Genomic DNA, 17,494 nt, shown 5'->3' with positions numbered 1-17,494 from the left:
GATCCAGGAGCTGGATTTTAATTTGCCACACTCAGAAATTCCATTTTACCAAAGCACATGCCCTGATTTGGGCCATTATCAGTTTCCTGGATATTGTCCATTTTCCTTTAAGCCAGTCTTCATCCTTTCTTGCCCTGCCCTGTGCTTCAGGAGACTGGCACTTGGCTTCCAGTTGGCTTTGGCCAATTGGAGGCACTGCGAGGAGATCATAGTGTGGCAAAGAAAGGAGGGCAGGGTAGTTATTCCCCTACTTTCCTGCCTTCCAGGTAGTTATGGGTTAGCTATGTCCCTTTACTGAAGGCCTGCCGCTGTGGGGCCGTTTTCTTCCATCCAGCTGCTCTCTCTGGGTGTCAGTAACTGCCCCTTCCTCTGGTCCCTTCAGGCTCGGGTTGGTAAGAGTTTCCCCCACTCTTAGCCCAGAATACTGCATTATCTCATGTAAGTTTTGCACACTTTATAAATCATAGCTTTTTAAAATTCATGTTAAAATATCCAATTGCATATGCCATCTCAGAACACTTCTGCTATTCAGTCAACATCTGTCAAACTGACAGTATGGAAATGAAGAGCAGAATAACTGCCCCCCAAGACTGTGATTTTATCCTATAACTTTATTAGTTTAGATTATTGCAAATAGTTTTTGTTTGTTTGTTTGTTTTGTTTTTTAATTTTTTTTTTTTTTTGAGTCGGAGTCTCACTCTGTCGTCCAGGCTGGAGTGCAGTGGTGCAATCTTAGCTCACTGCAACTTCCACCTCCTTGGTTCAAGCAATTCTCCCACCTCAGCCTCTCAAGTAGCTGGGACTACAGGCACACACCACCATGCTGACTGATTTTTGTATTCTTAGTAGAGACGGGATTTTATCATGTTGGCCAGGCTGGTCTCAAACTCCTGAGGTCAAGTGATCTGCTCGCCTCAGCCTCCCAAAGGACTGGGATTACACATGTGAGCCACCACACCTGGCCACAAAGAGAACTTTCCAAAGCTCTTAAATTTGACCTATGTACTATGCTGCCAATTTGAACAAGCTCCCTGCAGATGAACGGTAGTGCCTGGGTAATAACCTCGTTAAATATGTATAGGTGTTAGATAAGCTTACTTTTTCACTCAATTGTGTAAGAACGTAAAACTAAAACTGTATAAAAACAGTAAATTATTAAAAGTGACTAAATATTAATAGGCTATAGTACAGTAATTCAGTGCACAGGCTTTAAGATGAGACAGATAGGGATTCACATCCATTAACCGTGGCCTTTGGAAAGTTACTTCACCTCTCCAGTCTTGGGTTTCTCATCCATAAAATCATCATGATAATTGAGTGCCCACTTCTTAACAGGTGTTGTGAAGATTAAATGAGATTCATAAAGTATGAGTACTGTGGGCATTTGAAAAATACTAGCTATTGTTGTTGCTATTAATTTTAATTTGCAATTCTGTAATGACATGATATTGAGCATCTTTTCACATTCTTATTTGTGCACTGTATATCTTCTTTGGTGAGGCATCTGCTCAGATCTTTTGTCCATTTTGTATTTGGGTTGTTCATTTTCTTATTGTTGCATTTTAAATGTTCTTTTTATTTTTATATGGCAGTTCTTTATCAGATATGTCATTTATAAAAATTTGCTTCCAGTATGTGGCTTGTCTTCCCATTCTCTTGATACCACTGCTATTAGTAAGTTAAAATAATGATATACTTTAAATTATCTCAGAGAGTTGTCATGTGGATTATATGGGTATATATATATATATATACACACGTATATATATATATTTAAATGGAGTTTTGCTCTTGTTGCCCAGGCTGGAGTGCAATGGTGCGATTTTAGCTCACTGCAACCTCTGCCTCCTGGTTTCAAGCGATTTTCCTGCCTCAGCTTCCTGAGTAGCTGGGATTACAGACTCTCGCCACCACGCTGGCTAATTTTTTGTATTTTTAGTAGAGATGGGGTTTCACCATGTTGGCCAGGCTGGTCTCAAACTCCTGACCTCAGGTGATCCACCCGCCTTGGCCTCCCAAAGTGCTGGGCTCACAGGTGAGAGCCACTGCGCCCAGCCTATATAGGTTAATGTTTTTAAAGTACTTAGAACAGTACCTGGCACATAGTTACCAGCTATATGAATGTTAACTAATATACAGATAATAGTTAAGTGTGAATACCTAGAAATAATTTTATTCCTTTCCCCTTATCTTTTAATTATTCTCAGTCACTTTTCAAACTACCTTTGGATTTCTTAAGTAGAAATAGACCCTTCTAAATTCTTCCTGAATTTTTTCTTGGAGTCAAAAACCTTCCTAAGCACATGTAAGGTTGTTTTAAGTTCTGATTTTTTCTTTAAGAGATGGGGTCTTGCTTTGCTGCCCAGACTGGAGTACAGTGTGATGATCATAGCTCACTGTAGCCTCCAACTCCTGGGCTAAAGTGAGCCTCCTGCCTCTGCCTCCAGAGTAGCTGGAACTACAGGCACCTGCCCCTACATTCACTGAATTTTTAAATTTTTTGTAGAGATGGGGTCTCACTATGTTGCCAAGGCTGGCCTCAAACTCCTGGCCTCAAGCAATCCTCCTGCCTCAGCCTCCCAAAGTGTTGGGATTACAGGTGTGAACCACCGCATCCAGCCCTGATTTTTAAGCATTGGTCAGCTTGCTGTCAAAAGCTATCTTGAGCAAGTTTTCTTGACTGTTTCAATCCTCACACTCCCAAATGAGATCTTAGATATATTTTTAATATAGTGATACAGCAACTGAAACTTTGCTTACTAATCCAGCCTCTTACCTTTACCCTACACCAGCAACATAAGGCAGGGAAACAAGTGGTTAGGAAGAAGTGTCTAGGTCCGGAGCTGTTTATTATCTGGCAATTTAGAGATGAATATCCACTAGAGAGACAACTCAGAAAGGAAAAATGCTTTCTTAATGAAATGAGTCAAGATTATTGCTCTCAAAGTGTCAAATTTATGATAACAGAGGAATATGAATTTCTTATTTAGACCAGATAAATGTTTTTATGACAATTAGTCCTTGAATTCATGACCTGTGTTTGGTTACAGAGAGTAAGGCACCCATGGCCCGGAGTGACATGCTGCTCTCCTTCTACTTCCTTCCCTTATCCTCAGGACTTAAGCTTAAACTGCCTCCTTTCCTGGGGGAGCCAATGGACCCTAACACCAGAACTCTCCCCTTCTGGCTGCAGAGCAGCAGCACTGAGTACATGAGTCAAGCCACTGATACCCCATGGAGCTTGAGAATGTGAAACTTACCATATACAAGAAAAAACTTAGGGAGACTGAAATTTGACTATTTCTCCAAGGAAGGTGGTAGATTCCAAGAGAAAGGGGGATTGGATGGGGAAGCAGAAGGAGAAGAGGTTAAAAGGAGAATAAAAATGAGAGAGAAGATAGGAAGAAAGGAATGTCCATGAGGGATGCCCTCCGAAAGCATAAGCAGTAAGATCCAGCCCTTTGTAAAAGGTACAAAGGAGAAAATTATCTAAAAGAGGCACAACCCTTTATCTCTACCTGTGTCTGCTTCCCTCTATATTAGCCACTAGTCTTTTAGATGTAAGGGGTAGAGACTAAAACCAGCTGAAGTGATAAAGAAAATGTATTGACTTATATAACCAAGAGGTCTAGAGGTGATCTAACTTCAGGCCTGGCTGAGTCTAGGATTTCAAATTGTAAGGACTATTATTTTTTTGTCACCTCTTAGTTCTATAGGTACCTGGGTCCGTTGGCTTCACTCAGATTTTGTCCATATGACCCAAAGATGATCACCAATTGTCCCTGGCTTATACTATCCTTAAAGAGAAAAGAGAGAACCTTCTCTCCCCACCACATCATTCAGTCCATATCAGTCCCTGAAGAGGATTCTGCTGAGGTCACATGCCTCAGTGTTCTATATCCAGGAGGATGGGGTATTCTGGTCGGTCAACTGGAGTCATGTGCCCACAGTAATCAGCAGATGTGGGGGAAGGACATTTCCCAGAAGGAAGGCTTGAAGCACAGCCATCCCAAACAGCCCCCAACTCCATCTGGCTAGAATACTTTTCTAAACTCTTCAATGTAAGGCTGTTTTAACATCCATGGCCAGGCGCAGTGGCTCATGCCGGGCCTAGTGGCTCACGTCTGTAATCCCAGCACTTTGGGAGGCCAAGGCGGGTGGATCACTTCAGGCCAGGAGTTCGAGACCAACCTGGGCAACATGGTAAAACCCAGTCTTTATGAAAAATACAAAAATTAGCCAGGCGTGGTGGCGAGCACCTGTAATCCCAGCTGCTCTATAGGCTGAGGCATGAGAATTGCTTGACCCTGGGAGGCAGAGGTTGCAGTGAGCTGAGATCGCGCCACTGCACTCCAGCCTGGGTGACAAAGCGAGACTCCGTCTCAGAAAGAAAAAAAAAAGCCATGGTGTTTTGGTGTACATTTAGTAGGGGAAAGGAACACTATGGGTTTGATGCCATGGTGGGCATTGAGGACAGGGGTCAAGGGTCAGGGGTCATCCTCTCAGGACTCTTTGCACTTCATGGTGGACCACTAGATGATGAAGACAATCTACACAGACATTGCAATTTAGATTTTTTAAATCAAAGGGTCACTCAGCTGTACCACCTCCCCAACTTGCCCTCCTTACCTCCCCAGCTAGTAACGAGAGACACACCTGTGAGACAGAAAAAGAAGGTCTCTTGACGCAGATTATGTAATTACATCAGCCATGTTTATTCTTTCATACTCTCAGTTCCCTAATTTCCTTTTCTCTTCATTGGGGTAAAAACCAAAAAGACAGAAAGTAGAGGGACCGCAGCCATATTATTCATAATTCCTCTGTGATAACTCCATGATGCCCCTTATTTTTAAGTGAGGGGGTTTTCTGACAGCTGGCTTTTTAAATTCATCTACTAGACAGTTTAAATTTAATGACCAATTTCTTTTTAATAATCTTAGCAGGCCCCCCCTAGAGTTTCAGCCATTTAAACAGAACGTAACAGAAATTTCCAAAGAAATAAAAGGTGATTTCTTTATACAGCTTCTCACATTCAAACACATTTGCATACATGGCCCATCTGAAAAGCTAGAACTAATGAAATTATGAGTGAGATTCTCATTTTTCTATTCTCAGAATCCTCTCCCTCCTGGCATCTTTCAAAACTCTAATCTGAAATTATTCCCTCCAGGAAGTTATCCTTGATTAATCACTCCCAACTCTAATTATGTATTTCTTCATTATATAAACAATAGCTGTGGATACAGTTCCAGTTAGGTTCACCTTCTCTCATTCATATATGGATTTAAAGTTTCCTGAGTCTTGGGATGTGAGTGTGTTCTTGGGCAGGGATGTCTTCTGTCTCTGTGTAGCCATTCCTTCCCTCTACCCTCATCCCCAGGACTGCTTTAAGCAAAGACAAAAGAGGAACTTATTTACTGGTGTAATAAAAAATCCTGGGCCCTGCAAATTGCCAGAACTGAAGTGAAATTTGAGCTCTGCTGATACTAGCAGTATGGGGGAAAAGTTAATTTTTTTAAAGCTTGATTTTCTTACATGAAAAAATGATAAATTCTTTAGGGCTCTTGTGATAAGATATGTATTCAAAAACACTTAAGGATGCTTGTAGATCTTTTTAAAAGTATTTGTTTCCTTAGTGATATGATTGCAGAAGCTACTGAGTCCATGAAATATCTTTTTCATCTGTTGTTGACATCTGAAATTCTTTTCCAGAAGACAAAAGCCATTTATGCCAAATTAAAAATAAGATTGAGGCCAGGCACAGTGGCTCACACCTATAATCTCAACACTTTGGGAGGCTGAGGCAGGTGGATGACTTGAGCCCAGGAGTTCGAGACCACCCTGGGCAACATGGCAAAGCCCTGTCTCTACCAAAAAAAAAAAAAAAGTACAAAAATCAGCTGGGTGTAGCCTGTGGTCCCAGCTACTTGAGGTGGGAGGATTGCTTGATCCTGGGAGGCAAAGGTTGCAGTGAACCAAAATCATGCCACTGCACTCTAGCCTGGATGACAGAGTGAGACCTTGTCTCAAAAAAAAAAAAGAAAAAGAAATAAGGTTGAAATTGCAAATGATCTTGGCGTAAGTAACAATGAACTTAAATACATTCACTCTGCCAGGCATGATAAATACCTGGCCATACATCCCTTCACTGATCCTTCCCCTACCCGTGATTGACACCATAAATTGGTTGGAGTAGAGTGTCCCACTCAGCCCACTGCATGCCTCAGAACTCTCAACACAGGGCTCTCTAGACAGACACTACCCATCAATTAGAGTTTGGGAGGGTCCAGTCGTGCTAAGACATACATCATCGACACTGTTACTCTCTGAAGAGCAGGGTTTGCTTAGAGGATGAGGAGATTAAAGGAAGGGATAAAAGAGCAGCCACTGCTGGATGTGGTACTGACAAAGGGCACTAGGAGAGAAGGTGCAATTTCTCTAGCCTGATAAGTTTTCTAAGATGTCCCCATGACCCAGAGAGGCATTGCTCAGGGCCCAAGTGAAAGGTTTGGCCCATGAACACGCTGCTTCTTGACCTAGCTCCTCATTTTCACATCTTCGCTGTCCTTACTCTTCATTGTCAACGTTGACCCACTTCTCCGTTCCAAAGTCCCCCATGTATAACTCCTTTGGTTCTGAGAGGAAATAGGGGGTGGGTTATCTCTAAGGTCTACTCCAAGTCCAGACCCTGCGCTCCATGTTGCTGACTTCAGGGTCCATTCTCCACTCAGCTTTCCCTTCTGGATTGACACTTCCACCAGCGGATTCCCAATAACCGGCTGATGATGAGCAAGCCCTGGCAAGCCTCTCCACACCCCGACCCCACAGGCTTCTGCCACCAGGCATAGTCTGATAAGTGGTGGGATGAGATGTAGACTAAAATGGTGAGCCTCGTAATGTTGCCTTGATCCTCACGAGCCTGGATGAGGCCATCCACAGAGTGACAGCCAAATACATTGAGGTCAACTCAAAGTGACTTAGGGGTGGCTAAAGTTAATGACTGTTGAGTATAATTATCTCTCCTACAAATGAACTGTGTGTTTACAAGCTTATCAAGTCTCTTTTCTGAACCTTGGTTTTCTGCTCTGATCAGCGAGGGGGGCTGAACTACTGTGGAGAAACAAACCCCAAGGCTCTGTAGAGAATGAATGGGCCATGGGTGGGCTCTGTAGGGAGACATTCCAGGGCTCCCTAGCGGTGGGAAAGAGTCCAGGAGCTAGTACAGTTTTGCCTGCCCTTTGTTTTCACCAATTCTCACCAGATTCAAGAGAAGCTCTTCTCACAGTAGGGTAGTGCCAAGAAGAGTCAGATGTGAATACCTCACATCACTCTTCATCCATCCATTCATCAGTCCATCCATCCATCGTTTTCATTCATCCTATACATACATACATTATTGTATACATATATCCGTTCTATACATTATTCATATGTAAAAATGAAAATACGTAAATATGAATAACATGTCAGGGCACTGGGATACAATAATAAATATGCATATTTATTCATATGTAAATATGTAAACATGAATAATACGTCAGGGCACTGGGATGCAATAATAAACTAATCAGATGTCACCACCACCTTAGGGAGCTACAGTTTATTATAGGTATAGACAATAAGCAAGTGAGGTGACAAATAAACTAATTACTAATTGTGAAGTTCCTGAGGAAACAAACAGGGTGGTATGATAGAAAATGGTCCGGTGCCCAACGCCCCGCACCCCCGCCGGCCGCACTTAGCGGAGCTTTGCGGGGGAGGCGCCGGCGCCGCGGCTGCGCAGCTCGAAGTTTCCGCGCGAGGTGGGCGGGCCGGGCTGGGCCGGGCGCTGCGGAGCCGGGACCTGGTCTTGGAGCTCTGCGACCGCGCGCTCGCCCTCCCGCGGCGTTGGCAGGCGCCGCCGCATCTTCCGCCCCTTGCGCGGGACTGCGACCTGAAAAAGTGACTTTTACTCATGTGAGCTGCCTTCAGAGAAGCCTCCTCCAGAAACAGGAGAATGCGTGGCTCTCTAGTGTGGTCCCATCTCTGCAGGGTTTGTGGATGTTAAGGGTCCCAAACCTGCACCCGATGTCACAGGCACATTACTGCCCTAAGGAGCATGGATGCCACACTGGAGATTGACACAGGAGCAGGCTCGGACACAATAGGAGTTTGCACGATGCAGGTCCTTTTTTTTCCAGAATTTGACATTGTAGCAGAAACAGAAAATGAGATTACACATGAAATTGTGGAAAAGGAGGGCGACTCAGAGATCACAGGGAGCGTGGGTGAAGCCCTGGAGAAGGGACTGGATTCCATGGTGAAGCGCGAATCCGGGATAGACACAATTTCCCAGAAGTTTAGCACTCAACTACCCGTTGAACCAGAACGGATTCTCAGATAAAGGCAGAGGGCTTGCTGCCATTTGGACTTCTGGTGAAAATATCTTTCAAGAAAAGGGTATTCCAGACTGCCTCTGTGTTGCCAAGAGAATGTTTGAATTCCAGGCCCTGCAGCTGGCCCTGAATCGCCTGAAGGCCACAGACCAGGCAGGAGTGCTGACCGCAGCCTCCTGGACGGCTTGTCCTGCGAGGAACACTGAAGCTTAGGAGAATTTGTAAGGACGCAAGATGTAACAGATCCTACCCAAAGACAACATCTTAAAGCCTTAAGAACGTTAATAATCTTATACCTTGCAATTCCATTTCTAGGACTTTCTCCTAAGGAAATAATTATATCAGAGATAGAGGTACAAAGATATTGCTTGAAGCATTGTTCACAATGTCTGAATATTAGTAAAACAAAAAAAATGTCCAATGACGGAATTAAAGAGATTTTGGTACACACACCCACACGAAGAAGGAAAAACATGAGCAACCTCCTTTGGACAGATGGGACTGTGCAATGCCTCTCTAAGAAGGTGACATTTGGGTCGGCATCTAAAGAATGGTCTTTAGGAACCAGCCACACAAATGGGCAAGAGGAAGCAAGTAGGAAAGGTTCAGGCCAGAAGGAATTAAGCGCCTAAGAAGTTAAACAAAACCCAGTGGGGCTGGAGCAAAGGAAGCTGGGGAAAGTGACTGATATAGTTTGAATATTTGTCCCCACCCAGATCTCCTGTTGAGATGTAATCTCCACTGTGGGAGGTGGGGCCTGCTGGGAGGTGTTTGGATCCTGGGGGCAGATACTGCATGAATGGCTTGGGCCATCCTCTTGGTGATGAGTGAGCTCTAGCTCTGAGTTCACAGGAGATCTGATTGTTGAAAAGTGTGTGTGGCGGGGCTTGGTGGCTCACGCCTGTAATCCCAACACTGGGAGTCCGAGGTGGGTGAATCATGAGGTCAAGAGATCGAGACCGTCCTGGCCAACATGGTGAAACCCTCACATGGTGAAACCCAGTCTCTACTAAAAATACAAAAATTAGCTGGGCTTGGTGGCGTGCGCCTGTTGTCCCAGCTACTTGGGAGGCTTAGGCAGGAGAATCTCTTGAACCCAGGAGGCGGTTCAAGAGGTTGCAATTAGCCGAGATTGTGCCACTGCACTCCAGCCCGGCAACAGAGCGAGACTCTGTCTCAAAGAAAAAAAAAAAGAAGTGTGTGGCACCTCACCCCCTCCAATTCTCTGTCTCTTCTCTCTCACTTGTTCCTGCTTTTGCCATGTGACCTGCCTGCTCCCCCTTTGCCTTCTGCCGTGATTGGAAGCTTCCTGAGGCCTCCCTAGAAGCTGAGCAGGTGCCAGCACCATGCTTCCTGTACAGCCTGCAGAACCATGAGCCAGTTAAGCCTCTTGACCAATTAAATGGCCTAATATAGTGACAACGGATGAATGTGAAGAGGTGAACAGAACTGCAGCCCACAGAATTCTGGGGCCTATAATAGGAAATTTGGGTAGACATTGAAGTGCTTTTAGGCAGGGTAGTTGTATTAGGACATTTTTGTGTTGCTATAAAGAAGTATCTGAGGCTTGGTAAATTCATAAAGAAAAGAGACTTAATTGGCTCACAGTTCTGCAAACAGTACAAGAAACATGGTGCCAGCATCTGCTTCTAGCAAAGGCTTCAGGAAGCTTCCAACCATGGTGGAAGGTGAAGGAGTAACAGGCATGTCATACAGTAAGAACAGGAGCAAGAGAGAAGGTATGGACAAGGTGCCACGTACATTTTTTTTTTTTTTTTTTTTTTTTTTTTGAGACTGGGTCTCCCTCTGTCACCCGGGCTGAAGTGCAGTGCCATGGTCTTGGCTCACTGCAACCTTGACCTCCCGGCTCAAGCAACTCCCCCTGCTCAGCCTCCCGAGTAGCTAGGATCACAGGTGGATGCCACCATGCCCAGCTAATTTTCTTGATTTTTTTATAGAGACAAGGTCTCGCCATGTTGCACAGTCTGGTCCTGAACTCCTGGTTTCAAGTGATCTTCCTACCTCAGCCTCCCAAAATGCTGGGATTACAGGCATGAGCCACCATGCCCAGACACCACACACTTTTAAACAACCAGATCTCACAAGCACTCACTCACTATAGTGAGGACAGCACCAAGCCATGAGGGATCTGCTCCCATGACCCGAACACCTACCGTCAGGCCCCACCTCCAACATTGGGGATTACATCTCAACATGAGATTTGGAGGGGACAAATATTAAAATCCCTCTCTGGCAACTGTGTGCAAATTGGGTAGGAATGGGTCAAGAATAGAAGAGAGGACACCAGTTAAGAGACTAAATGAGAGGGAATAGTGGCTGAGAGAATAGTCTGGAGAAGGGGACCGTCATGTATGTTCTGGAGGTTGACACTGTAGGACTTGCTGATGCACTGAGAGTAGGGCATCAGGGGGAGAGATAAGAGTTGACTCCATGCTTCCAGATCATCATGCCATTGACTCAGATGAAGGTTCTCAGGAGAAGAACCATCAGGGGCAGGGGTGTGTAACTTTTTGCAGAACAAGTTTGTATGTCTTTCAGTGGCCAATTTCTTCTATCCAGGGGGAATTCTGGGGATGAACTGAGAGAAAAGCAAGATTGAGAACAAAAGGGAATGTGTGCTTTATCTTTGACTGATTGGTTGATTGATTCATTGATTCATTCATTCAACAGATATATGTTGGATACCAATCATGTGCCAGATTTGTCGTGTGTGATAAGTGCTATGAATAAAGCGATGTGAGGAGTAAAGAATTAAGAGACAGTGTGTGTGAATGTGTAGGAGGTGGTTTGCTGTTGTATATGTGGTAGTTAGTCAAAGCCTCTCTGATAAGGTGACATTTGATTGGAAAGCTGAAGGAGGTGAGGAAGTAAACCACCTGCATATCTGGGGGCATCCTAGGCAAAGGAACTATAAGTGCAAAGGCCCTGCTTGTTTTGTTCCTGGAGCAGCAGGGAGGCCTGTGTGGGTAGAGTGGAGTGATGGAGGGGTGCACAGTGGGAGGTGAGGCCAGAGAGGTAGTGGGGGCCAGGTCTTATAGGGCCTTAGAAGATCATTATAAGAAATTTGGATTTGACTGTGGGTGAGATGGGGAGCCGCTGGAATGTTTCTACCTTTATTGAGGACCCACTAACGAGTCCCATTTGCATTCCTTGTTCCTATTAAATGAAGAGAGTTTCAACCTTGGCTAGTTTGCAGTGAAGCATAAGAAATAGATCAATATCTCACACTATTAGGATGTCTACTGTCAAGAAAAATAGAAAATAAGTGTTGCTGAGGATGTGGAAAAATTGGAACCTTTGTGCAATCTTGGTGGGAATGTAAAATGGTGCAGCAGTTATGGAAAACGATATGGAGGTTCTTCAAAAAATTAAAAATCAGATTACCACATAATCCAGCAATCCCACTTCCGAGTATATATTCCAAAGGAATTGAAAGCATAGTCTTGAAGAGAGACTAGTACACTCATGTTCATAGTAGCATTATTCAAAATAGCTAATAGGTGGAAGCCACTCAGCTGTCCATGGATGGAAGAATGGATGAACAAAATGTGCTACATACAAACGGAGAAATATTATTCAGCCTTGAAAAGAAAGGAAATCTGGTCAGGCATGGTGGCTCATGCCTGTAATCCCAACACTTTGGGAGGTCGAGGCAGGCAGATTGCTTGAAGCCAAGAGTTCGAGACCAGCCTGGGCAACATAGTGAGTCCCTGTCTCTATAAAATTTTAAAAAATTAGTCAGGCATGGTGGCACGTGCTTGTAGTCCTAGCTACTCAGGAAGCTGAGGCGGGAGCATTGCTTGAGCACAAGAGTTGGAAACTGAAGTGACCTATGATCATGCCACTGCACGCAGCCTGAGCAACCGAGCAAGACCCTGTCTCTAAAAAAAGAAAGGAAATCCTGTCACATGCTGCAACATGAATGAATCTTGACGACATTATGCTAAGTGAAATAAGCCAGTCACAGAAAGAACAAATACCATATGATTTCACTTATATGAGGTATCAAATGTAACTAAGTCCATAGAGACAGAAAGTAGTATGGTGGTTGCCAGAGGCTGGAGGCAGAAGGAATAGAGTTGTTGTTTAATGGGTATAGTTTCAGTTTTGCAAGATGAAAACATTTTGGAGACTGCACAATGTGAATATACTTAACACTGCTGAACTCTACACTTAAAAGGGGTTAAGATGGTAAACTTTATATTATGTATATTTTAGCACCATTAAAAAACTTATTATTGGAAAATAATGACTTCTTAAATCAAGATTAATAGCATGTAACCCACACACTACTTTGTTTGAAAAAAAAAAGATCAAGAATAATGACATAAGTGTATGTACATATTAATAAAAACTGCCTAAGCCAAAAAATATCAAGTATCTCTTACGTAAGCCATTTCACCACTAAGCAGCTTGAGATATAATATCTGCAGGTGGCAAATTCTGCTATCAGGGACACAATTTAGGAAAAATGGGAAAGCATCCATCATTCTTTCACAGTTTCTCAACTACCAAAAATCTTATCCATCCATTCAACCAAACAGCATGTATTGACCCTTGACTACATTTATAGCAATATGCTAGGTACCATGGACATATACAGACAGATAAGACACCCACCAAAACTTCTCTCTCCCCTTTCCCTCTCTCTGAGTCAAAAATCTCTTCCTTCCCTTTGATCTTTGCCTAATTTTCTCTTTGCCATGCCTAAGATATGGTTCTTTGCTCATACAGTCTTGGTCCATGTTTCTCTGAGCCTCTGAGACCTGGAAAATTGATATTGGCTGGTTGTTGGTAGAACTATTTGCTTTTCTTGAGTGTCATTTTTCCTTGCTACCATCCTTAGTAGGCTGCAGGCTAACCCTTCATTTCCTTTTAGGTGCTGCTTCAATTCCTCTTGCCTCTGATAATTCTCAAAGAAGACCTACAATATATTCAGGCCACTGCCCAATTTTAGAGACATTTCCACTCTAGTTGTCATGGTCAATGTCTGAGCTTTAATGCTTCCTCCTGAGCCGTGGTTCATCCAGCTAAGTCATGCTTAATGATAATTAGAAAAGAGGTGACCGACAGGGGGATTTGAGTCCATGGCTTAGTCATCAGGGAGAGATATTTTTTACTGCTAACTCATATGACAAATCTGTGAAGCACTGTTGGCTACCATAATTTATTTTATTGAAGTAAGAGGTTGTGTTTTTTCTAACTTTTCAGTTGAGCTTACTGACCTGTATAAAGTCAGCAAAATCAGGTAATTTTGTGTACGCATCTTTGTAGAATCAACACTAAATACTGGCAATTGAGATGAAGGGGATACAGTTGGTGTTCTTTAAATATTTACATCCCAAAGCTGATACAATCACAAAACAGTTCACCACAATGCCATGAAATATTGTATGCTCATGGATTATAATGACTGATTAATTCACAATTGCTTCCCAGGTAAGTTTTAGAAACTAAGCACCAAGGCTCCCCTCTTTGCAGACCTACTGGCCTACCCTGGAATTGCCAGGTGCTCAGCCACTGATCACAATAACAGTGAGAACATTCAGTAGCACCTTCCTAAGTCTTTGGCTTAGTTTTCCAACTGTTGTACTCTGGACTCCCCTCTTTAGTGACTGGTAACTTGGCGTTTTAATTCAATATTAGGCTTCAGATGGCTATAATGTGTTAAGTAACTCTGTCTTTTTCACAATGCACATTTATTGAGTTCTCTCTTAATATTCATCAGACATTCCTTAAGAGGCCTCTCAATGGCATGGAAAGGCAATCTGGTTTTGCAGCACATATCTGCACACATCTGTCCATTCCTCAGGAGAACTATAACCACAGCCTGAGTCCCTCCATTTTTCCATATTGCCTTTGGGAGCAAATTTTAAAAACTTAATCCTGCATTTGATAGGTCACTAGCATTTATCTGAGTAACAAGGCCAGTTTCCTGCTGTGCTAAACCTTTCAAAATCATACAAAGCTTCACCTGTATGTTCCTAATCCCACTTCCACATCCTGGCATGGAGTTTGATGTCATAGCCACATTGCATGGGTTTATCCTGCAGAGTGCAAGAGGAAAATCATTCTGGATTTTAGAGAAGAAAATCCAAGACAAGAAACAGAGGTAGCAAGAGAGAGATGTCATTGGTGCACCGCTAAAGAAAAACCTCAAGCTGCCAACGTCAGCTCTACAGAGAAATGGGGACTGAAACCAAAGAGAGGGATTTCAGACCTGTGTCAGCTGAAATCTAAAATGCAGTCATTCATTTAGACAATAGCTAGGAAGTTATTTTTATGTATCAGTGACTTTGAAAATGCAATATCAATCATGGTGTTATTTCTCTTGGACCTGGGGCAAAAGGACTCAAATGGAAGGTTCCGATTACCACAGCCGTATTTGAGGGAGTGAGGAAGTTGGGAGGGAGGAAAAACAGTATGTCCCTCATCTGGGGATTTTCTCTCCTCATAACTGATCTTTTAAAATCCTTTATGTAGGGATTTTGCAAACTGACTATGAAAAGGAAAGCCCCACTATCTCTTACTGTGCCATCAACTCACACTGTAAAAGGAGCAAAAAGTGTTTTAAAAGCCAATTTGACCAGAGCTGATTTATTTTACTTTGTTTATCGACAGATGTCAATATCTTTATATTTCTTATCTCCCCAGTGGACTGTAAGCTTCGGGAAAGGCAATAGCTTTGTAATAGTTACTGCGCTACTGGACTAGTGCCCATCAGACTGTGTGTAAATGAGACTTGGCTGTCAGTCACCCTGGGAGGCGATGCACATTCATTCTCAGGATGCTGCTATTGCTCAACTGATTTTTAGAACTTTGAGGGAAGAATTTTCTAACCCTTTCCATTTGCCTTTAGAATTGGTTCATAAGTCACCCCAAAATCAATTTTTTATACTTTATAATCATCATATTCCTTTTTTTTTTTTTGAGATAGAGTCTTGCTTTATTGCCCAGGCTGGAGTGCAGTGGCGCGATGTGGGCTCACTGCAACCTCCGCCTCCTGGGTTCAAGCGATTCACCTGCCTCATTCTCCCAAGTAGCTGGGATTACAGGCATGAGCCACCATGCCTGGCTAATTTTTGTATTTTTAGTAGAGACTGGGTTTCACTATGTTGGCCAAGTTGATCTCAAACTCCTGACCTCAAGTGATCTGCCCACCTTGGCCTCCCAAAATGCTGGAATTACACGAGTGAGCCATGTCTAGCCACATTTCATTTTTCAAAAAAGCTTTATTGAGGTATAATTTACATATAATAAAATGCACTCACTTTAAGTGTATAATTAGATGATTTTTAGTAAAGTCACAAGTATGCAACCCTCACCACAATCCAATTTTAGAACACCTCCATCGCCTATTCCCATCCCTAGCCCCAGGCAACCACTAGTCTACTTTCTGTCTGCATAGATTTGCCTTTTCTGGATACCTCGTATAAATGGAATCCTACCATATATGATCTTTTGCGACTGGCTTATTTTGCTTAGCATAATGTTTTCAAGGTTCATCCATGTTGTAGTGATGCAGATGCACCCCAAAACTGGAGCTTAGCTTGGTGGGTTCTTGGTTTCACTCAGAAAAGAATTCAAGAATCAGCTGACAGTGAAAGAAAGCAAGTTTATTAGAGCAACAGTGTACATCACAATGGCTGCTCCATAGAGCAGGGCTAACCCATAGGCAGAGAAGGGCTAACCCATAGGCAGAGCAGGGCTAACCCATAGACAGAGTGGCCCAGAGCAGCAGTGTACAGCAACGTGGCCACTCCATAGGCAGAGCAGTGCTGTCCCATAAACAAAGCAGCCTAGAGCAGCAGCAGCTGCTGCAGTCCCAAGCAGGAGCAACAGCTGCCACAGCTGTCACAGATTGCTGGCCAGCTATATTTTTGCCTACTCTTAACTAAGTGCTAATTATGGGATTATTCAGAATTTTCTCGAAAAGGGGCGGGGAAGTTCCTGGAACCATGTAAGGCAACTTCCCACTCGTTACCATGGCATTTGTAAACTGTCTTGGCACTAGTGGGAGTGTCTTTATGCTAATGAGCAGTGAGGGCAACTAGAGGTTGCTTTCGTCACCATCTGCTGGTTTCCGCCAGTTCCTCTGCTACATCCTGTTTTGATCAGAAGGGTCTGATTGGAAAACAAGTCCATCTACCTCAGTAGCATGTATGAGTACCTCATTTCTTTTTAGGGCTGAATAATATTCCATTGTATGGATATTATCACATTTTGCATAGGCATGGACATTGGAGTTGTTTCCAGTTCAGGGTTATTATGAATAAAACTACTCTGAATATTCACATATGTTTTTGTGTGGACTTCTTTTTTTAAAATCAGAAAATATATTCCTCAATTTTATCTTGCCTCTACTCTCAGTGGCTTCGCAACATTAAACATATTCAAAAGAATGAACCATAGGCTCTGAGGCGATGCCCAAAGAAAAGATGTTCTAAAAATACTTTCTACGCAGATAACACCATTGGATTAAGAATATTATCTCCTGAAGGCCGGGTGTGGTGGCTCACGCCTGTAATCCCAGCACTTTGGGAAGCCGAGGTGGGAGAATCACGAGGTCAGGAGTTCGAGACAAGCTTGACCAACAGGGTGAAATTCCGTCTCTACTAAAAATACAAAAATTAGCCAGGCGTGGTGGTGTGCGCCTGTAATCCCAGCTAGGAGAATCACTTGAACCCGGGAGGAGGGGTTGCAGTGAGCTGAAATTGCACCACTGCACTCCAGCCTGGACAATAGAGTAAGACTCTGTCTCAGAAAAAAAAAAAAAAAGAGTATTATCTCCTGAAATAATTGTTCTAAAGATGACAATACTCATTTGATATATAAACATAGGTGTATTGTTTGTAAATAATCTCATGTGTACAACTTAATTACAGCACGCTTGTGAATCTGCAACAGTTTAGCACAGTATTTTGCAGATAGAAGCTGCTTGATAAATATTTGCTGACTGAGTTTTTAAATGCCCATAGTGGTTCCTCTTGGAAAGTAAAATGTCAAAAGTTTCAATGTTTAACAGCCTTTTCCCATTTTGTATAAACAAAGCCAAAGCCCTCCGAGAGAACATGACAAGCTATCCAAAGAGCTCCAAG

The sequence above is a fragment of the Pan troglodytes genome, chromosome 9 (assembly GCF_028858775.2).
Source record: "Pan troglodytes isolate AG18354 chromosome 9, NHGRI_mPanTro3-v2.0_pri, whole genome shotgun sequence".
NCBI lineage: Eukaryota > Metazoa > Chordata > Mammalia > Primates > Hominidae > Pan > Pan troglodytes.
The sequence above is the reverse complement of the archived record's forward strand: the minus strand, read 5'-3'. Positions refer to the sequence as shown.